Below are 23,630 nucleotides of genomic sequence, written 5' to 3' on the forward strand. Positions count from 1 at the left end.
GTTTTTGGTGGTTTTACTTTGTTTTGGATTTTTTAATGCTTTGTTTTGGTTTTTTTTTTTTGGTTGGGTTTTTTTTTTTGGCTTTGGTTTGCTTGGTTGGTTTTTTTTTTAATTTTCTCTTTGAGTTTCTAAGATTCATGGGCTGTTGAACCAGCTGGAACTTTTGGAGTCTTTTTTGTCAGGTCATTAAACTTCAACCCATTGAGATCAATGTGTTCTGTTTTGCTAGAATGAATGTCTTCTAGAACTGGTTACAAGGGTGTGCCAGTGCAGTTTGGGTCTTTCATCAAGCTGGATTCCTGAGTGCAAGTGTACAACTAAAGTTTTAATATTTGCCTTTCTTAACAATTTTTTTGTGATCTCATTGCATACTAATAAAGTTAATTGTGGAATGCAGGTTTCTTCCCTTAAGAAACACAAATACGTTGTGGATCAGTGTGCCATTTTTTTTGCATCATTTAATTACCTCTAAATTTGTTTAGTAAGAACTTGTGCTGGTAATATTATTTGTGCCTAAAATTCTTCCATTTCTTACTAAGGTGTGCTCTTGTGCTTGTGGAGCTAAATATATACATAATGTTAAAGTACTTGCCTTGTTTCTACTTCTTTTTAGTTTCTATTGCTTTTTAAAGTTCGTGTTCCTGACTCTCTTCTTATTATAATGACCTAAATTATTAGGCTGCTTTCTTGATTATTAAATATTAAGGGGAAAGAAGAAATTTTAAGAAAGCTCGTTGTTAAGCAAAATAACATTAATTCTTCCCCTATTAGGAAAAGGTATATGTTCGGAGGCAGTAAACATGCAGGAATTGTCACTATGGTATTACCGGTTGAAACAATATTTTGCTTACTAAGAAAATCTAATTTGTCACCTAGCAGTTCTTTATAATACATTTCAGTGATTCTAGAATAATTACCTGTTGTTTGGTACAGTATCCTTCCTATCTAGACATAATTTCCAGTTACTCACTGAGCCTTTAGAAGAAGAAACTAAGCAAACAAAACTGCTGCACATTCTCTTGCTGTCAGGGAATTAAGGTGGTATATCATTGGTACCGATGACATTTACAGGAGAAAAAGGATAAACTAAGTGAAGAAAATATTAAAGCCTTCCTGGCTAAAACATACAAGATACAGCAACAAGGTTAAACAGGAGTGAAGACTCATTTGCTAAACTTGCACAGCAAGTGGTGGTAAAAAAAAGTTTGTTTAAATTGTTAATTTGAACTTTCTAATATGAATTATACTGCAACTGCACCACACACAAGATAACTATTTTGAACTTACAAATAAGAGACAGTCCTAGTCAAAGACACTGGGATATAATTTTTTATATATATATATATAAATATATATATATGGTCATAAGCATATATAACCTTTCTGTTTCTAAATGGTTATATTTCTAGTGTTGTAAGAAAAGGGATTTTTCTTTTTTATCACAACAGCAAAAATACTTCTGCATTCCTTTCTCAGAGCAGTGCAGCATGAGGTGAATTTACAGACAGAAGCAAGATTGCAGTAGGACTCTGGAAATAATATGACTTTAAAGTAAGGAGAGAGCAAGAATGTAAACAACTTCATCTCATCATTCTTCCAGATGCCTGTCTGTTCATTACCTTCTTACTATCTCTTTACTCTTCTTTTTCAGAACTTTTCTCTCATGTTCAGCCACATCTCTCCTTGATACGTTGAGGCTTTGTTGCTTTCTTACATTTCTTCCTCTGGTCCTATTAATAAAACAGTCATTGGCTGTTCTGCTCTGAATCAAGTAGGTTTTAAGATTGCTTTCTGATCTTGACAGTAGTCAGTGTCTGACCTACTTGGAATCAAACTTCATGGCCCAAATCTAGCCAGGTATTTTGTCTTTCAGTTTACATTGCTGAAACAGCCTTTTGTCTTTCTGGATCTGATGTCCTCAGATTTACTTTAGCAGACTCCACAGTCAAGTTTTGAGTGCCTCTGGAAAGAAAATGGGAAGAAAATTAGACAACCTAAAAGCACTTTACAGCACATTAAATATGATTAGATTTGCAGGCTGGGCTAAGCTATATTAATATTATCTTTTTGGGGCTGGAAAACTGATTTGCAATTGGAGGAGAACTGTTGCTGAAGAAATTAGTTTTAATTTGTTAGTGGAAAAACAAATTGCTTGTGAAAAATAGATGGTGAAAAGACTAAGTTCTATTAGCCTCAGTGGGTAAGGGCGTGGTATTTTGATTAGATTTTTTTTAATGTATGAGGAAGGAAAAGTATTGGTATTTTGTCTGGTAGGAAAACTGAAACTGGCAGGTTGCTTGGTAGTAGATGAGAACTGATGTGTAATGTGAATACAAGGATAATAATAGGAAATCAAAATGTATTACAAACAAGGGAAAGAAAATACAGATGACAGGTAATTAAGAAGGTGCAAGAAACCCTAAAATTAGTTCAGTTGGTTAGAGCATGATGCTAATATTGTGGAGCTTGTGGGTTCAGTCCCCATACTGGCCATTCACTTAAGACTTGGGCTCAGTGATCCCTGTAGGTCCTTTCCAACTAGGAGTATCGAGTGATTGTTAAGTTACAAGCGTCCTTGCTTCTTTGTGAAGTGTCACAGAAGTGAACTGTATGTTCTGTGAAGGTGTGGGTAGATGAGTAGGTTCTGTATGTAAATAGAGATGGGTGCAAAACCTTGTGTGTCTTGTTAGCTTTAACTGCTACTATACATGTTTAACTATTCCAGCAGTAGTAACTGTTGGAAAGTACTGTGTAATGTCAAATTTCAGTGAGGCTTCTGAAGTTGATAGTGGGGAGATCCTTTGTGGTAAGACTTTGGGAACGTTCTTTTATAACCTCAGTATAGACAATTGATCTAGAAAAGGATTGATCATCTGGAAGTGTTTGAAGCAGGCCTTCATATTATCTGCAAGTGTTTTGCTTAGTTCTGATTCACCATAGTTGAGGGTCAGACACTGTGGCTGTATGTGAGCATTAAAGATTTCATAATTTAAACTAAAATTTTCTCTGAACTAGTGTTAATATTTTCAGAAAATACTGTATCTTACATGTACATGCACACATCCTTACTACTTTTTCACCAGTACCTTTATAGTTTCTTGGCAGGGGAATAAGCAGAAGTATGTATTTCTAAATACATACTGTAAATCTAGAGCTCTAACATCATCCTTTCATTTTTTAGGCCATGTGATGGAATAAAGTAGCAGCTTAATAAACCTTTTATTTATGACGCCTCCATCTACTGACACAGATCATGTGCAGGATTGGTTTTGCAATTACAGGTTGTGGTCTCTCATTTCCTGTTTGTTCCTACATACTTTCATTTAAAAGTTGTTTTTTTTTTTTTTAATCTTTGTAATGAATGAGGCCCTTTTGAAGTAATAATTAAAATATGGGATCACAGCACTTATTTACTGGGTGAATTGCTACATAATATAACTGTTTGTTATATTGTTTGTTACTGAAACAATGACATACTCATAACTATAGTGCTGTAAATACAATGTTTACTTGTAATATGTTATACAATTCTGTTCTTTTTATGAGAGGGAATATTTAATAGGGTGTCATTGCGTATGTACATAACATCAGTAATTCTGTTTTATCATAATTTTAAATTATGATGTGCTTCTATTTCATAGACTATTGGAGTCACTTCTAGGTAATTATTAGAATTTCATGTGTTTCCCCAGTGTGATAGAACCTTTTAAATGTATTATGCCTAATGCTGCTGTTTCCGCTAGTTTTGAAAGACTTGAAAAGTTCTCTTGGTGTTCAGCAAGTAGATCATAAAAATGCTACTGTTGGACTAGTTCACACCGAATCTGGCTTTAGCAAATCTCATTATATGCTTACAGCCGTACTTAAAGTGTTAAATTGTGTATACAAGTAATGAAAAAAAAGGCAAGTCAGCTGTGGATTACACAGGCTATGTGAGTGTCAGTTTGGTAATTTGTGTGTCTTAATTTTTGTCCTTGTAACCTGAAAATCCTGGTTGATTTAAGAACATCATGTTTACTGTCAAGACTACTGTGATAACTAAACCATTTATTTGGGACAGATGCATGATAGCTAGACTCAATAACTGCAACACATCAGCTGACATATGCAATAGTGTGTTTCTTTCACACAAAAAAAACAGAAGATGAAAAAAAAAAAACCCTTATGTAATTTTTAGCTCACTAATAGTGCTGGAACTAATGAAATTGGTAATCTAAACTTCATCCCAGGTAGAAATGAAGTAATTTGCAGTGCAGAAGAAAGAAAAGATTGGCAGTCTTTGTGGCTATACAACCTCTAGTGATTACATGAAAATTACTTTTCTAGAATATTTTTCTAGATATATTTCCTTGTATATTCTAGGGTTGATATAAATTTTTAACTTGTTTCCCCACTAGAAGACACTCTTGGAGTGTTGCCTGTTTGCAGATAATTGATAATTTTTACTTGCAATGGATTATTTAAAATTACTGACTTGAGAGCCGTTACACAAGAAGACACGGAAGGTTATCAACTCCAAAAGCAACTTGTATGCTCTTGAGTGATAAAAAAATTAAATACAGGGGAGAGCTGGCTCTTTTGTCTTCTACCAAAAGGAAAAAAAACCCAAACCTCTCAAAGGGGCAGAACCAGTTCCTTTGAGGAGCCCAGCTGCTAGGAAAGGAAGAGGGAAATAGGAAATAGGGAATGCTCTGAATAAACAAAGGAAAAGGAACTTAAAGCAGGGAACTTTTACAAAATACAGGGAGAGGGATATAGAGTAAAGTGGAAGGAAGAAAAGCAAGTTTCTTTTTCTCCTCCTTTTTTTTTCCTTTTGTCTTTTTCAGGGCAGAGAGAGGAAGGGAGGAACAAAACCAGAAAAAAAAAAATGCAAGGGAATTTAGCTGCCAGCATAATTACAGTTTTGCTGGGCTAAAGGCTTAGCTTGAGAAGTATTTAGAGGTTTTGCAGGACCAGTACAAGCAATACATTTATATTTATGTGGTAAGGGGAAAAATATTTAAGCACTTGCCCAAGTCAAGCTACTGCATTGAAAAAGCTTGTGAAGTGAAGGGCCAGTAAAGGGGGCCCTCGGTAGCTGAACAAAGGCAGTACAGAAAGGACTGATTAGAGAGCAACTCCAGCTCTAGGAAGGCAGTTGGACTGTATATGGGACTGCTTTGGATTCATGAAAGGAATACGATGTAATGATATTTAATCTGGTTTGGGTCACGGTGAGAAACACCCTTGTTTCAATAACATGTCCATTCACTAGGATGTGGGACCCGGTGCGTGAAGCCTTTGGCTGCCTAGCTGGTACCTCCTGTATTACTGAATTGGCCAAAGTTCCCTACCCAATCTATCGGTTAGTCACAAACACACAGAAGCAGAGTGGAAAGGAAGACAACCATACAAGTGTTGCTGTGTTTGTTTGGTTATAGAATAGAAGTGCTAATGTGGTGAGGTAGACAGCATTAATAGGAATGGGTTTGGCAAGGCTGAGATGAGAAGGTATATGAAAGCTTGCTGTCACTCTTACCAACACCTCCTACAAACAGGAGGATTGAGGCCCTTGAGCAGAAAACACTGAGGTGACAGCGGGATTAAGTTTGGAGTAATGACACTCCCTTCCATGTTAAAGGCCTGGCAGACACATTCTTGAAGGGCTCCATGAGATGGGGTTTTCTGTGCTACAGTGATCCTCTTTTGACTGAGTTAAAGGACAGCTGAATTTACTGAAGTTGAATACCATAGGTGAAGAATGCTGGTAGGTTTTTATTTGTCACTGTTTTATTTCTAGTACTTCTGCTGCAGTGAGAAGGGGTGGGAATTAAACTGACAGCATCATTGCGCCTAGTTACTCAGTGTTGTCACAGTACTTGAAGTAATTTGAAGAAATACTGTTACAACATATAGGTGGGTTTCATCAAAGCAAGGAGGCTGTTATTTGATTGCATTTACTATAAAATAAGGTCCCTAAAATACTAAGAATAAAAGAATAGTCATAACTTGAAATGTGCTTACAGCCATTGAAGTGGGTTTTAAGGAAGTGTTTTGAAGTGCTTTTAAAGAGGATCTCCATCTGTTTGGTTTTTTTCATTTTTCTGTATTTAAAAATAGCCAGACACCTATATGCAAAAGATTCACTATTATCACTAGAAACCTGGTTTCTGATCTTTTGGGATTCGAGATGAAATTTACATTAGATTAATATGCATAAAGCAAGTCAACAACCAAGCATGTTAGACCCGCTAATCTTACTGAGCCACAACTTGTTTGAGTTCTTACTTTTTTTTCAATGAGGATTCAAATACTGTTTCCCTTCTTGAGCTCTCAGTCAAAGCCTTGTGAAATCAGCAAAATTTATTTGAATTAATTTGAATTAAACAATTTTCATTTTGAGGTATGTGGACGTAATACAAATTTGAGTAATATGTGATGCAGATGGTTGCTTAATAAATCAAAGCAGGTTTTATGTGTATTATCTTTTTATTTGGATTGATTTCTGAGTTATTGCTGAGGTCAGTAGGCTACTAAAAGGTCATTGTTCTAGATAAAATATCAGACGGAGCATTTTGGAGGCCACCACCATTTAGCACTCACTGGATTTGTTTTTTGACAATATTTCTGAGTAGCAGGTCCTGTTTATTGTTAAAATCTTGAATTTCTTTGTCTAAGTTTAACAAGCTTCTGTGTCCCAGACTCTCTTGCAATGTAAGCTAAATATTGAGAAGAAGTATGGGAAAAGTCCAGTATCTGTTTCCACTTGAAACATGTAAAGATAACAGAGGACTAGGGTCTGGAGGGCAGGCAATGCATGAAAGAGGTTATAGTCCTTGCTTGCATTCATTGGCAGACTGGGTTACAGAGACATACTTTACTGTAGTTGCAAGGGAAGAAAAACCTTTAATCTCCAAACATTTTGCAATTAGTAACATCTTTTCCATGCTAAAATGGGTTCTCTGAATTTTTTTTGTCTAATTGACATTGCTTGCTGGTTGATGTAATCATGCCACAGTGTATCTCAGTTTTAAAGAAAGGCAAAAAAAAAAAAAAAAACCCAAGTCCTTTTCTGGCTTTATGCAGAACCCAGAAAAAAGCTGTTTATTTCCAGGAATCAATCTGCATGTAGGTTTTTCCCCCCCATTTACAGATTGAGTTTGTTGGTAATTGATGCTGCCTGGAGTAAAATGTTAGTTTATTTAATGTAGTCTAGCAAAGTCTACTGTAGAGTATTATGAAATGTCCTTGAAGTTTGAGGAAAGGGGTTCTCTCATTTTAAAGTTTTTTCTAGCTTGGAAAAAAAATCATGTTAGCTCAGAGAAACTTTAAATTGAATCACCTACTTCGTGTTTGTTTTTGTTACACAGCAAAGTTCCTATATAGAAATAGAATTTTGGATTACTGTTCCATCTTTCATATGCAGATCTTGCAATTGTTTTGCTGACTTTTGCAAGTTAGAAGTTCTTTCAGCAAGTTTAGTGATTTTTATTAAATATGTACAGCTTTAACAGAGATGGCAAGTATTTATGAATGCTAGCTTTATTCTTTGATGGAGTCCTGAATTTTCGCAGTTGTTAAGTATTTTTATGTTTGTAATTTGTTGTCTAGATAGGCTTAGAATAATCCTAAATAAATGCAGAAACTATAAAACCCTGCTTCTATTTTGGATTTCAGCCAGGTTGTATGTAAGGTCTCCACCCACATCTTTTATATATTTGAAGTATACAAGTAAAATTGAATGTGCCTAATGTTTATTGTATGTGTGTATGTATAAAGAACACATAATCTGCTCCTTAGATATAGGTAGTGCTTATAAAATGTGTTTTCTGCTCAATTACATTGAAAATTTATATTCAATTCAGATCTCACTATAGGAGGAGTTACTGTGATTACTACTCAGGGCATGCTCAATTATTTCTCAGGCGTAGCCTGGGAAAAAATTTTTCTTGACTATCTAACCTAACACTGATACCATCAAAATGTGTGTCTTTTAAAAGAAACTTCTATTTGAAAGGCTTCTATCTAATTTTGTCTGATTGTGCATTCCAGTTCAAAGCTTCTTAATATTAGATCATTCCAACATTGGCATGCTGGAAAAGATCAGTGAAGTACCACCAAAGATGCATACAGCTGGAGTACAAGATGTACTGTAGGCTGAGGGCTTTGTGTATTTTCATTTGGAGAAGTCTAGGAGACATCGGTTTGTTGCCTTCAGCTACCTGATAGGAGGCTATGAAAAATATGCAGTTGGACTTTTTCTTGAAGGTACAGGGTGTTTACATGAGAGAAAACAAACACAAGGAGCATGGGAAATTTTTGTTGGGTATTAAGGAAATCTTTTTCAGGAAGACAGTCAAGCTCTGGAACAAACCGTTCAGAGAGGTTGTGAAAAACCCACCTCTGAACATGTTATAAATTTTGCTATAGGCTTTGAGCCTGGTATAATTTGGCCCTACTTTGAGGAGGGATAACAGGCCAAATGGCCACCATAACTATATTAACTATATTATATCCCTTCCAACTATATTAATGCATTATTATTACTATTACTATTACTATTATTTTATTTTTTCACTTTCACATATAATAATTGTGACTTTCAGTTTTGTTGCTGTATAAAAACAGTGTATTGTTTCACACCGAAGAAAATTTTTACTTAAATTGCACCTGTATGAATAATCATAACTCTAGGGTAAATAGTATTGCTTGGTTTTGATTCCTTTTTGGTTATTACTTTGAGATTCTAATTAGTGTGTCTAACAACCTTTCTAATGTGTGGGTATTTTCTTGTTTCTGAAGGTGGAATGCAAGGGATATTCAGTCTAAATCCATGGAGATGTCTAAGGAACCTGTATAGATATTTGTGGTTAAATTAAACGCTTCACTAAATAGAAAGTATGCTCATGGCTTTTTTCTGTATGAAACCTTTTCAGACTTTCCTTGAGTATCTTTCTAAGAAAATAGAAGTTTCAAGCTACAAATCAACTTTTTTTTTTTTTAACTCTGCTGGTTTTTCTGCAGATGTAGAGAAACTTTGATTTACTGTGGTACAGTTTCAAGTAGGATATGTTTCCAAGTCAGTGTATGGCAGTTAGAGTGGAGAATGTTCCTATACATGTCTCTGCATCTGTGCTAGCAATCCTGTGTTTTTGGAGTGGGAAAAAATGCAGAAAACTTCAGAAAATGCTGAAAGCTTTTGAATAGTACTAACTGAAACCGGTTTACTGAATGTTGTCCCAGTACAAAGACATCTGCTAATCAAATAGGGAGCAATTAGGAATACCAGGTGAAAGGGAGAATAAGACTTTAGCTTTCCAGAATTTCACAGATTCAAGCTAAGGTGAAACGACTGTACTCAAAAACTAGACTGCACTGATTATATAATAGATACATAATATACACGATTATACATAAAAATACATAATATTAGGTTTTGGTGATGTTAGAATATCAGTGTGACTGGTTTTGCAGGCATTCAAAGTTGGTTGAGCTGCTTGTTAAGCTCTGATCGTAGCTCTCATACAGGTGAATTTTCAAGTAAATGCCCTTGGTTCACTGAACTTTTATTTCTTTGGCATGTTTCTAGAATAGGTATCTTTCACAGTTTCTCTGGTTTTTAATGGGGTTTAAATGGTTAAATGTATCTGTTTATGTACTGAAAGAAGAGTTAATCAGAAAGTTGAGAATTGAAGTGATGTTTCTTTGGACTTCATAATTTACATGCTGATCCCTCATGTATTCAAAAGATTACATTTGAATTTGCAGTACTGTTAACACTTGCCTCCCCCACCTCCACAGTTTTGCCAGCAGCTCAAGTAGTAGTGTAAGTTGTGTTGATTTCAGTAGTCCAGATTGTGTTGATGTTTTTTGAAGTGCCACTCTCATATAAGAATTTTTTTGAAACTTTTCATAACTGCGTTCTTCTCATGTGCTTCCAGGAGGCCTAGCACTTTTGTATGAGAATTGAACTAATGTGTTTATGTGGGTTCAGTTCTCTTGTGGTCTGTCAATTTGTGTGTGTACCACATCTGCACACCTTATATCTTACATTGTTAATTAAATGCTGCCCCTGCTGCTGTTCTGGAAGGTCTGTGTTGGCTGGTGCCCCATTTGAGATGCAGGCTTTCCAATTCATGCAGCTCTCTCTGCTGGTCAGCCTGTATATTCAGTTGTGCCTCAATAAAAGCACTGCCAGGATTTTTCCTTTAGTGTATGCCTGTCTTTTCCTACTTAAGGGTCAGGAGGCTTCACTGGAGACGGTCAGTTGCCTTCCTCCTCAAGTCCTTTAAAGATCTCTAGATAATTAACTTAGGTAATTCTGATGTATTCCAAATGTGAGTCATCCTCCTTGCCAAATGGATTTGTAGTCCTGCCTAATTTTGCTGCTGTAATCTGTGTCTTTCCTGGGAGCAAAATGGTCTGCATTCTTTCTTTTCCTTTCTTACCCTGTTTACCTAGTTATTTTAGTATGGATTTGTCATTTTATGTCTTGTCTGTCAGAATTTTTGACTTAATTTTAGGACCTTAATATCTTATGGTCTGATGCTTTTCATATCTGAAGGGACAAGCAGTTGTATAATTTTTCACAGTCATACAATTGCTAAGACTGGAAAAGATCTCTGAGATTGAGTCCAACTGTTAACCTACACTATGTTCTACACGAAATGATATCCCTATGTGCCACATCATATGCCTTTTGAACTCTTTCAGGGACGGTGATTCCACCACCTCCATAGGCAACCTGTTCCAATGCCTGACTACTCTTTCAATGAAGAAATTTTTCCCAATATCCAATCTAAATCTCCCCACGTACAGCTTAAGGCTTGTCCTGTCACTTATTACCTGGAAGAAGATACTAAACTGCAGCTCACTATAACCTCCTTTCAGGTGGTTGTAGAGAGGAAGGTGGTTGTTTTCAGGTGTTTTATTTAAATTCATCTTGGCTTAAAATATTTGTGAATCTTGGATCACTATGAAACTATCCAGGGAAAGTACTGTTGTGGGCTTGTTCTGCTCCTAGGGTCTTTTCTGGGCACTTACTCTTGGCTGCCACTAGAACTAGAACTAGATGTGCCTTTGGTCTCATCCTGTATGCCTGTTCTGAAACAAGTGAACCAACAAATGGCCTGGAAAACATGTACTGAGAGAGATTTAACTTAAAAGATCCAACTGCCAGTTGTAGTTTAGGTAGTGAAAAATTACAAGTAACAGAATTGTCTCATGGGCAGTTGAAAATTAGTCTGAAAATTAGTCATACAATGCAGTAAACAATGACAGTAGCTAAGAAGAGACACAGACTCAAAGAATGTTAAAAGTTGTAAGGGTCTGCAGTTGGTCATCTGGTCCAACCTCTGCTCAAGCAAGGCCATTGCGGAGCACATGGCGCATAGGATTGTGTCCGGACAGTTCTTGGATATCTCCAGTAGGGAATACTCCACAGCTTTTCTGGACAATCTGTTCCAGTGCACAGTCACCTGCACAGTAAAGAAATTAATCCTTGTATCCAGGTAGGACATCTGTTGCTGCTACTATTTGTTTTGTTATCTCATTGCTGTTTCCAGTAACTTGTTCTTATCTCAACCTGTGGTTATCACCTTTTGTGCCTCCAGTTCTCAACTTTATCCTGCCAGAGTAGGAAGGGAAGATCAAGCAGGTGGTGTTGGTTTGGGAGAGTACAAGTGGGAGCACTGAAATGAGGAGTACCATTCCTTTACCACAACAGATGTTTAGAAAAGAAAAAGATGACTAAGCACATCTAATTAGCTTTGTATGCATTAAGTCATGTCCACTCCAAAGTGGCTGTAAATATATTTTAATAAATAAGTAAAATAACCGTAATTGCTTTTGCTAAATTCCCTAGAGATATTTCAAAACTGGGGTTGGATTTAGAGGTGTCACAATTTTTTAGATAGCACTTTAAGGAAAAGAAGGAAGGAGTACTTCATGTAGCTGAAAGAAACCGAATGCGTAGACTAAGAAAGAAATGTTTCATAACTAGTGAGTGTGAAGAATTAAGCTTTCTTTTTCACTGTTCTGTACTTACAGTGGGATATAGGTGTTCCAGAAATACTTACTGGTACACCTTCATTGTAGAAGTAACAGTAGCATCTCAGAACACTAGGATCAGGAGACATTAAAGACCAGGGAATGGTGAAGAAAGCATGTAGTTAGGAATTCAGTTTTTGAATCAAGAAATTTCCCTGTTCTGAGTGTTCAACAAAGGAGGAAAGGAATGCAGTCAGGCAAAGGCTGTAGCGCAAAATGTATGTAACAAGATGCCTGTCTGTCCAAAAGAATATGGCCCATGTTTATTAGCTTTGTTGCCAAGTTGAAATTTTCACATACTTGAAAATTATATGACCTTAAGCACTAATTATTTTTTCTCATACTGTCTATGCTAGTAAAGAATATCAGTCTGTAGAAGTTTTGTTGAAAGTTGTTGTATTGTGATATGTCTTCAGTGGGCACTGGGCTTCAAGCAACCACTGCAAGCAAAATCCAAGGAAGTATCAAGTAGTAGTAAGGAGGAACTTGGTAGGCTTCGTTCTGTCAGTTTCTTTTCCTGTTCAGTAGACAGTTGAATCTGGGCAGTAGTCGATAAGAAATTTGTCGCATACTGGTGCTAAAGGGAAATTAAATTTTTCAAACTCATCATGTTGGTAGTCTATGGAAATTTAATAATCACAAAATCATTTGTGATAAACTGTTTCTTGCTGTGATCCTGATCACAAAGCAAATACTTTACCAGTTGTAGAACTGTGTGCTATTTACAAGGAAAACTTCTGCAATATAGGCAAGTACTAGAAAGAAGAAAGAAAACCAGTTATCTTTAATTTGAATTATTTTAAAAAACAGAAAAAAAGAGAACTATCTTAAAGGCAGACCTGTCTCTAATTTCCCATAAATCCATCATATATGTGGTCATAATTGTATGTAAAAGAGCTGAGGGAAGGAGATATACTGCAAGTGTGTTTAATTAATTTTGATGGCTGAATAGATGAAACCTGCTCTAACATCCCATATGCACATTGTGGGAGGGTTTGTTGTGTGTTTGATGTAATACTGCCCTTTTCAAACCTAAATTAACAGGATGACTGAGAAATCACGCTGTAGAAAGACCAATATTAACTTGGTATTGAGAGGTGAGAATCAGCTAATTGTGTTGCTCTTCCTTTTAGTGCTTCTGAACATATAGGTTTGTTTCTCTGCAGTCTGTGCTTTGACCTCTTCGACTTCTGTATGGCTGCACAGCCTTCAGACTCATATTACAAAAGCAAAGTAAGTTGGGGTGAAAGCTGTAACAAGGCACAAGGAAATGACAAACTACTTCAGAAGCTGTTGGGAGCTGACTATCCTTCAAGACCGGCAGTGCTTCCTTAGGGCATTGAAAATCATGGTAGTGATCTTTTTTTACTAGAGAAGAAGTTGGCAACATGGATTTTATAAGCCAGTATTATAAAAGCTGGGACAACTTGCTGAAGTGTCTTCACCACCCTGTTAGGCTGGGTGTTTTAAAAGCTCTGTAGAAAAACTATGTGCTTTCCTTACAGGAGGAAGCAAAACTGGTTTATCTAAGCAAGATGTTTGCACAGACTCCCCAAGAAAAATTTGAACAGGTGTGAAATCCATACCTGTGAGTTTGTGGACTATACAGAACTACTCCTTCAATTTGATTTTGTATGTACTTGTGAGAAAGCCAGACGTTTACAGTTATTTATTTCATTCATTATAGTTATTTATTTCATTCATTGTATATTCCAGGTGGTAAGGAAATAACATAGCTACTTTGTTCTCTCTCCATTCCGTTTGAGAGTGACAGATTAGGGGGTATCCAGCTGGAACCACAGGATTAGAGCTGCTTTGTTCTTTGGAGGATTGTGTTGTTACAAGTATTTACTGTTCTGGTTTCTTTCAGTAAGGCTAGTTGGCTCTGCAACAGGTAACATTTGCCAGTAGTTGAGACTAAACAGTAGTTGAGACTGACTTTGTCATTAGGAGCATGCAAAGCATGCTGTAGAGACATAGAATCATAAAGGTGGGAAAATACCTCCAAGGTAAGTCCAGCCTTTGACTGAACACCATCATGCTCACTAAAACCATAGTCTAAAGTGCTGTGTCTACTCCTTGGAGCTCCTCCAGGGATGGTGAATCCACCATTTCCTGAGCAGCCTATTCCAATGCTTAACCACTCTTTCAGTGAAGAATTTTTTTTCATTATATCCAGCCTGAACCTCTCTCTGCACAACCTGAGTCATTTCTCTTTGTTCTGTCACTTGTTACTTGGGAGAGGGCCTGAATAATGCCTTGCAACAACCTCCTTTCTCATAGCAGCTATAGAGACTGGTAAGGTCACCCCTGAGCCTCCTTTTCCCCAGGCTGAACAATCTGAGCTCCCTCAGCTGCTCCCTACAAGAATTTATGCTCCAGACCCTTCACCAGTTCCTTTGCCCTTCTCTGGACATGCTCCAGCACCTCAATGTCCTTGTCATAAGCGGGCCAGTACTGACCACAGGATTCAAGGTGTGGCTTCACCAGTGCCAAATACAGGGAACAATGAGTGCCCTGGTCCAGCTGGTACATGGCCTCTTGTGCCATGGTAGCTGAAGTTCATTAATAAAAAGCAGTCACTTCTACTGGTGTTTTTTCTTACCCCACAATGGGAAAATTACAACAGTGATTTGAACATCTGTTTTAACTTGGTCTTGCTCAAGACTCCTTAAGACTCCTTAAACCTCCTTTTTATTTTCTTTCCCACATTAACTCCTGTAGTCTTTTTTTTTTTTTTTCCTCCATTAAGGTATTTATCCTGCTTCCTTTAATTTTGTGTCAGTTTAAAATATGATTTTTGTAGGTTTCATTTGTTCTACCTTCATTAAAAAAAAAGCGCCTGAAGATGTCAGCAGTAAGAGGGTGGCACTTTTAATATGCTTGAAGGCTGCAGTTGTAGTGCTCAAAGGCATGGGCTACCTCTGACATTTCCTTCCCATGTTTAAAGAGGGAATAATGATTGAAATGTTCAGCTTAAAGTTCCTAATCACCACCCCCTGACACTCAGCAATGTGATCTCCTCCTCCATCACCTTTTTCCAACCCATTGAGAGAATAAGTAAATGCTGCTTTGTGAGTGACTGAAGAAGTATTGTGGGGGTAGGGAGGGCAACAGAATGCACTGAAAAATAAAATATACCTGTGGTATATTTTTAAATTCAGCTATTCCTGCTTCTTATTTTTCCTCATACGAAGCTGTTATTTGGACACTATGTGAATGAGAAGTCAATGAATTTCTTAACCTTAGTAATGGGAAGTGTTCTGTACCGTATGCTTTGCAGTATCTGATTTGTTAGACTGACAGTGCTGGGCATACTCAACAGAACCAACAAAACCTGGAAAAGGAGTGTCCTTGATGGGGAGTGACATAGAATTGGTTTAGTTGGACCAGTCTGGGACCTGATGAGGAGAGACCATATTTGCCAGAGATAGGAGGATACTGGAAGAGTCCTAAGTACTCTTTTGTACTTAGAGGTAGAAGCAGACAATGAGGTAGAAATGCAGGAGATTAAGTGGGAGAAATATCTGTGCTTTTCTTGGTTTTCTTGCTTTTCAACATGTGACTCTGTGCTATTTTCATCTTCCACCTGAACTGAGACTCATGCTTTTACTTAATCTTCTGGTCATGGAGTATACCTCTCTTCTGATATCTGTCACTGCCTCCCAGCAGAGGAGAGAATCCATGAGAAGATACTTGCTTCTCATGAGTAGTTGGAACTTTTTCCCAGGTTTTTATTTGTGTTCAGTTGTTTCCAAAGTTTAAAACATAATGCTCTGGAAGAACTTAATTTTTGCAGGATGCCTTTATTTTCTTCCTCTTTATGGATTTTTCTAGGAATCAAATGGTAGCCAGATGTTTGGTCATGTTCATAGTTACTCTTTTCCTATGCCTACCAAGATGAAACAGGCTCCAACCTCCTGTTTTTTTTCATCTGCTTGTGCACAAGCATTGATTTCACCTTATGGTTATGCCTGCCTTTGAATCATGAACTTTTAATTAGTTTTAAACAAGTTAAATTAATCTTTAATTAGTTCTAAAGGAAGTGGAGTAAGTGCTAAATCACTGAGGTTATTTCAGCTAAAATTGGAACATGGTTTTGTACCCAACTGTAGGTGAGAGAGGAGAGGAAAATTCCTCATTATGAGAAAAGCTTAGTTGAGAGGGGGAGTGGGGATAGGGAAAGAGGAGAAGCAGCTGCTTTTGAGAGAAGGTTGGGCTCAGACTTGGCATACTAATCTGTACTTTTGACCTAGTAATGTATTCTAAACTTGCAGACTATTCAAGCAACCTCCAGGTTTTAGAGTAAGGGGTACTCAGATTTTTCTGGAAAATCTGATGTTGTGCTGTGTCAGTTTCTAACACAGGTCATACTGGCCTTTCCGTCTCAGTTCACTCTCATTTTTTCCCTCAGGGACTTGCTTGTTTTACCTATTGCCCACTCTTTTTTTTCTTTCTGGTGGAGATCATGTACAACACATAAAATGACATCAAATCTTCAGTGTGACTCAGCTGCTGTGCTTACACTGCTTAACAGGACATAGTCTGAGAGGGAGATAATTTGGTTTTAGTAAGTTTCCGTAGCAGATGAGATAGGATCCTTCATCAGAGAAGGCATCCTTCCATTACCCTGTCTTACTGTCCATAAAAGCCTTTGTCTGGAAGAAAGAAGCTCAAAAACCACTTCTTACATTATTTTGATTTTAGATGCTAGGTTTCTAAAATCCTTTGTCAAGTACAAGAGTCATTCAACTGCCATAACCCCTGCTGCACCTCTTTGTATTGGGTCTGGCTGAGATGGAGTTCATTTTCCCACACAGTGCTGTGCTTTGCATTGGTACCTACAAAGGTGCTGGTGACACAGCAGTGTTTTGGCTGCTGCTGAGCAGCTCTGCGCAGCATCACTGCTGTCTCTCCATCATTCCACATAGCAGCCTGGGGTTGGGCAAATCTTAGCAGAGGACATAACCAGGGCAGCTGACCCAAACTGACCAAAGGGATATTCCACACCACATCAGCTCAGTTATAAAAGCTAAGGAAAGGAGGAGGAAGGGAGAGTACTGGTTATTTACAGCGTTTGCCTTCCAGAGCAACTGTGACATGTATTGCAGCCCTGCTTCATGGGAGGTGGCTGAACATTGCTTGCTGATGGGAAGCGAAGAATAGGGTTTTTTGTCTTTGCTTATGTGTGCATGAACTTTCGCTTTTGCTTTACTACACTGCCTTATCTCAACCTTTGAGTTGTTTTCCATCTTTTTTCTCGCATGTCCAGCTGAAAAGGGGAGTGGTAGAGTGGCTTAGTGGGCACCTGGCCTCCAGCCAAGGTCAACCCGCCAGACCCTTCTTGCGATTCTGACTGTCTTAAGTGATGGGCAGAACCTATCCCAGCCTACACACTATCCTCGATGTGGTTGTGGTGACACACAGTGCTTGTGCTAGTTAGGCCAAGTGTTAAATGGGGATCTTTGTGAACAGTTTTCAAGGAGGTGGAAAGGGGAAGCATCTGGTAAATGAAAACTTACCATTCCTGAGTGCACATGGAAGAATAACAAGAGTGTGTTTTTGTGAGTTTGTTTTATTTACTGCTTGAAATAATGTAGAGGGCATTACATCCTACATAGTAATGACATTTAGAGTGGAGCAGAATCATAGTTGCTAAGAATTTTTTTTCTGTTGTAGGCATGAGGAATATCTTGGTCACCTATGACCTACTGAACAGTATACACCTACAGCTTTTGATAGAGTTGTTCACAGTAGTGTCACGTCTGTTACCTAGTTATATATCTTTTCTTAACTCTAAAGGGGAATTGAGAATGGAATTAATAAACACTGTGCAGAATCATTGTGCTGTGTTACTTTGAGAGGTGTTACATATTGCATTTATGTCTTTCCCTCAGTGCTTTTGTTTCCTTGGTTTCTTCCATATTCATGCTCTTTGTGTTGAACTCTGTGTGTTCAGAAGAGTTTTTCTCTTTCCTCTCCCTGTGGTTTTCTTTAAAATATATATATACGAAAACTGAAAAATGAAACATGAGGAGCAGTGTGGGGAAAGTTGATAAGAGTTGAAATTTAAAATAGATTTTTTTTGCAATGTTCCAGCAATTAAGAGATTTTTCAACTATTTACCTTATATGAAAAGAATGAGATAAAGCTTTCTTTGCAATGGTTTGTTTTCTCTTACACATTTCATGAAACAAAGAATTTTGTTTATATCTGGTTTACCAGTGGTTTACAGTGTAAGCCTAGGGGAATTATTTAGACCTTTGCATTAGATTCAGAAAGTAGGAGAAGTGACAATGTCTTATGTAAAGCATCCTAGTATTAAACTGCAGTGGAAACTGAAAATATTAGGATTGTTATGCGTTGTTACAGAGTTGTTCAGATGCTTAGAAATTGTCTAGAATAGGGGAAGGATTCTGGTGACACTGATGCTAAGTTTGTCACTGATAAAGCATGTTCTCTTTTGTAGCAGAGCCACATTGTGGGGGTTTGTTTTTAACCAAATTTGATATTAAAGAGTGCTATCAGGAATCTAAAAAATTAAGGACTTGGTCTGACTTCTTCTGTTATTTGGCTGGGGGTTTTTTATATTTTCTTTTTCTCTGTGTGCCAGTCAAGGGGATGTAGTGCCTTGTGACTGTATTTACTTTAATTACATGAAACTTAATTCACTTCTTATATGGTGGATTGGTAGACAAATATTGTTATGTGTAGTTTGGGCCTAGATGTGGGTGGACTATTGCACCTACTAGTAATCAAAGTCCTTACTAAGTATCAATTAAAGGAAAAAAAAAATATTTAAAAGACTGGTTAGTGGTAGTTGTGGCAAACTCTGAAGGGCCATAGAGGGGAGGGGGATGTCCATTTATAAGTGCTGGAATGCCTGGTCAGAAGTGGTCTACTCTGACATTATTAATTCCTGCCTAGTATTTTTAATTGTCTTTTGTTTGCTAATTGGATCTTATATTTAGCAGATCTAAGAACTACTAGCATTTATTGATTTGTACTTTGTTTAGGAATATCTTCAGGAGCTCAAAGCATGCATAAAGAGAGGAGAGATCATTGGTTGGTTTTAAACTTGGAGTTCTCTTCAGTGGGCTTCAGCAATTTGTCTTGTAAATGTATGTACAAAACTTTACCTCTTAGAGCAACTAATTCAGATGGAGACGATTCTTACTCAGTATTGAAGTAAGAATTTATTATAATTTGCAAATCATGAACAAACTTGGCTGTAATAAGCTGTGTTGAACTTGTATTCTAGACTTAGCTCCAGTTTATCTAATTATTTGGATTCAATGAAGTAAAAAGTGTCAAAGAGTCTGCAGCATCTTTTACAGGCATTTTTGGGGGGCCTAGCTGGATTTTTCATTGCATCATGGTCACAGGTTGCTTTTGTCAACTTTGCATCAGTCACTCTGCTTTACCTTGGGGAATGGTTCTTGGGGTCCATGCTTCTGTGCAACAGCTGGTTTTAAAACCTGTGGAGAGATATGAAATTCTTATTTCATCAGAGCTGATGTGAAGCTGCAAATAACTATGCCAAATATACTAAAAAGTTCTGTAAAAAACGAGTGGCTTGTAAGTCTGAGATGATCTAGGAAAGAGTTCTTCTGTAATTTAGAGAATGGAGTATCTTAGATTTTGAACATACCACCTTAGGTAGATTCAAATTTCCTATCCATGAGTGGGTGGGAAAATAACGCTTTTGGACAAGATTAGAACAGTATGATTGCTGAGTTGGAGTGGGAACCTGCAGGGAGAGCTGAGGTGCCTTGGTTCATGTTTCTGAGTACATACATCTGCAGAATGTTTGGGTGAGTTTCCACAATGCTAAGGACATTGAAATGTGGGTGAAAGCCCTAGACTTCAGGGCTCAGAGGCAAAACTTATATTGGAGTTTGACTTATGTACTGAGAGATCTGAGTGTTTTCAGTTTTTTTTGTCTTCCTAGTTTTGTGTCATCAGAAAGAATTTTAGGAGGAGTTTAATAATTGTTTAGTGGGAATTTTGAAATGTAACATCTTTATCAACAACTTAACCTCTTGTTAAGTATTGTGTTATAAAATGGTTAATCTTTCTTTTATAATGCCTTGTCATAAAGGAACTGATAATAGCACAATCTGTAACAGCATATTTTAAAATCCAGAAAAGAACACTGTATCTTCCTGTCTAATCTTCTATATATCATAAACCAGTTTTGGGCTTTCTTCCTCCCTCATCAAGTTCAGTAACCTATTTTGTAACAGTGCATCTACTCTTCATGTTTTAAAATTAGGAAATACAGAATCTACTTCGTTCTTAACTGTTTTTTCAGTAGTTTGATACTTCTTGTGCCAATATCAATTGGGATATTCTGGAGTTGAAACTGGAGGCACCATTTCACCTAGAATGATAGAATGAAGAAACAGTTTGATACTTCTGTTTCTGAGAGAAAAAACAGGTGTTTATTCTAAAGCTATTGTATATCTAATGTAAACAGTTCCTTGTTTTTCCCTTATGTTTTTGTATTTTTTCAGTCTGTCAGGTGGTCTGCTAGATCTTTTTAGTCTGTTGGGGCACAATTTTCATGGTCTTGCATTCTGCAATTTTTTTATGGTGTTTCAGGATATAATTTCAAAAATCATAAAGAAAAGTATCATTCTTGTTTCAGAGCTTGGGAGGAAGTCAGTGTGAATATAGGCAGTTGGAATATTTTCTTTCTCTTTGAAAGTGAAGTGTAGAATTGAATGCTTAATCATACTCAAAACAGAGTTCTGTAAATACTGGATATACAGGATGATAATTTGACTCTTCTGCAGTGTTTGGGGAAGCACCAGTGTGTTCTTTTTTTTAAAAGTTCAAGAGAAAACAGATGTTACATTGTGAAAATGTTTTTCTTAACTTAATGGTTCTTTCTCCTTGTCACTTCTATTAGACTTCTGCAGAATCTCTGCTAATGGTATATTTTATGAAAAACCTTTGTTTACTTTCAGAGCCCTGGGTTTTCTGGCCTGCATTTTTTTCAGACAATCTGCGTTTATAGAGATAACATGATCTTGGCAAAGCATGTAGTGCAGTATCTTTGCAAAAGCTGTCTGGTGTTTCAGATAGGGAACAAGTGGAGAACTCACAGGCCATTGGTGTTTAAGGAAACATTAAATAAACTATCAAGCAAGTACATTTTCCTGAATTGTAAAGATAAAGCATCAACATCGCTGTCATAAAGTATTCAGCAATATGAAGCATTTACATAGGATTTAAAAAAAGAATGTATTCTTTTGCAAAAATACTTCAGCTCTTCTCCTAAAGAGTAACAAGAAGCTGCAGTATTTGTATGTTATAATATCTTTCTATATAATTACAGTATTTATATATTGATATAAATATTTATATATTGATACAGCAATCTGAATCATTATTTGATAGGCTTGTGAATGCATTTACATAGTCTTGACTTCACTATTTAATCAAACTTCTACAAAAATTATTTTATTGGAAATATTTCTGTGGCAGTTGCTTTAATATCTTAGATTGTTGCTGGTGTGTCTCAGATGGTCTTTGTTATGTTGTCTCATTTTATGTGACCAGGCCCTGACTCTCTAAGGGTTTATGAAAGTACCTAGTCATAGCCTTGTTGAAACTGCATGGGATCTAAGTTGGAGAGCAGGGAGAGAAGTGTTGCGGGTTTTTTCTCTGGCTGGATTTTTGGGAGGATCTTTGGGGGGTTTTGTTTGTTTGTTTGCTTGGTTTTCTGGGGGAGAGGGTGTTTTTTAAGGCAGGGTTGCAGATAGTATTGGTGTCCTGGGTTCCTGTAACTGATGTGTCACTGTAAAGAGCTAGCTTGGTTTCCTTTACAAGATTTTAGGCACTTTTCCAAAGACAAGGAGGAAGGAGGGCAATGACACCAAAATCCCCTAGAAACCCCCGCATCTTGGGGAGGGAATTTGTACAGTGAAATTTGCATTAGATCTGACCTTTTGAAGTGCAGTTTCTTAACTGAAGCTGAAAAAGCAGGGTGGGCTGAAGAAAGCATTTCTGGAGAGTCCAGAGGGGACACTGACATCTATTGCTCTTGGCTGTTTGGAAGAGTTTGCTGATTCACTCTGACTTAACTGTTATTCTGTTTACATGCTGACAGTTATTTCTGCAAAGAGCTAATTTGTTGAAGCATGTGTTTCCAGATTCTGTTCAGATAGTGTAGCTGGCATAGGAGTAGTCTCTTCATCCAGATGTTTTCACTTTTTTGATGTCTCTGTCTCAGATTTACTAGATTTGTTTTCTCCCATATTTTTCCTAGAAAAAAAATGTTACAGGAATCAAGGTAATAAATGTTTTATCATTCAGCCTATTATTGCAGGTTTTTTTGTCCAAGACCACGTTACCCTTTGCTTTGGTTGGGTGATGAAAACTGGGAGGGAAAGAAGCCAAATTACCTATGAAATTAGGAGAAGCAGGAGTGACATCTTACAAACATCACACTGTGTAGAGCATAGTGTATCTTCTTGTGGTTTCTCTTTTTGTAGGCAGAAGAGCTGGTTGGGGTTATGATTATTATATTCTCCATGGTACTTTAGTGTGTATGGCAGAGTGTAAAAATATACTTTTAATCTCTAAGGGTAGATATTTAGAAGTTTGGCAAAGAGTAGTAGTTTCAATTGGGATATTCTGGAGTTGAAACTGGAGGCACCATTTCACCTAGAATGATAGAATGAAGAAGTTGGTGATACTGTTCTGTGGAATTATGTCTCACTTAAGTGACTGCAAATTTCATTAAACGGTCTTTGAGATTTGAGTAACAGATTTTTTTCTTAAGATGTTCTGATTCTTGGGCAGGAATCAGGATCATTCATTCCCCTCTTTTTTTTTTTTTTATTTTGTCTCTTTTTTATGTTACTAAATGCAATCTCTGTTGAAAGAGAAGAGCCACAAAATAAACCGTGAAGGTGAAAGCATATTTTTAAACATTGTTTTGACAATTCTTGCCTTTAGAATGGCTCTTCCTCTTTCTGTTTACCTCCTACTTGCCTAGAGGAGACTTAGTGATGTCACTGCCCTTTCCCCTGCTACATAATCTTCTGCTTCTGGTTCTCAGGAAAATTCTGGCTCTTCAGCCTTTTTGAGCTCAGCATGTAATGTAAACACATATGACAGTTACTTAGTTTTACTAAGCTCTGAGGAGGGAAGTTGCCAGACTGGGGAAGTGAGATAAGAGTGCAAGAAAATGGAGATGACAGAATTCAGAAGGAAGTCCAAAAGAGTTTAACTTTTTAAAATCCAGGTCTTGGAAAAAGCTTCCTGAACAAATGCAAGTAGGGCAATTTATACTAATAGCCAATGGCAATTGGAAAGAGTTATGACTCGTTTTCCTCACAGAAATGTTTGCTGTGAGAAATGCTTTTTCTTCTGCGAGGAAGAGAACTTTTTAATTTCTACCAGTAAATAACTCTACTTGTTTAAACTATTGTGTTGGTATTTGCTTAGAAGATAATATTTTTATAGACTCAGAACTCCCGAGTGCGTTTGTAGTGGGAGAGGATAAAGAACTTCGCCAAAGTCTTACATCTTTCATAAGTACCAGACTATTGCAGGTGGTGGATCTTGGCAGTTCTCTGTTCTATCTATTC

At 37.1% G+C, this 23,630-nt stretch overlaps 1 protein-coding gene and 1 long non-coding RNA gene across 9 annotated transcripts in view; one reads left to right on the forward strand and one right to left on the reverse strand.

The window, feature by feature from the left end:
* Positions 1-23,630, forward strand: part of JAK2 (Janus kinase 2) — an 87,829-nt gene that overhangs the window by 8,742 nt on the left and 55,457 nt on the right. The window contains exon 1 of one of the 7 annotated variants that reach the window (XM_002195400.7): positions 21,198-21,338. The exons of the other annotated variants lie outside the window; for them this stretch is intronic. The gene's annotated coding sequence lies outside the window, so the exon portion shown is untranslated. Of the gene's footprint in view, positions 1-21,197; positions 21,339-23,630 lie in introns of those variants that run through there. 7 annotated transcript variants of the gene reach the window in all.
* LOC115490951 (uncharacterized) lies at positions 717-23,191 on the reverse strand. 2 transcript variants are annotated; one of them, XR_012052971.1, is made up of 3 exons: positions 21,981-23,191; positions 19,452-19,505; positions 717-1,962 (listed from the first exon to the last, which is right to left on the reverse strand). It is a non-coding gene; the product is annotated as an uncharacterized lncRNA (long non-coding RNA). The 2 variants fall into 2 exon arrangements; XR_012052970.1 differs by lacking the exon at positions 717-1,962 and having other exon boundaries at positions 19,198-19,505.

Source organism: Taeniopygia guttata, chromosome Z, assembly GCF_048771995.1.
Source record: "Taeniopygia guttata chromosome Z, bTaeGut7.mat, whole genome shotgun sequence".
In the NCBI taxonomy this organism is placed as follows: domain Eukaryota; kingdom Metazoa; phylum Chordata; class Aves; order Passeriformes; family Estrildidae; genus Taeniopygia; species Taeniopygia guttata.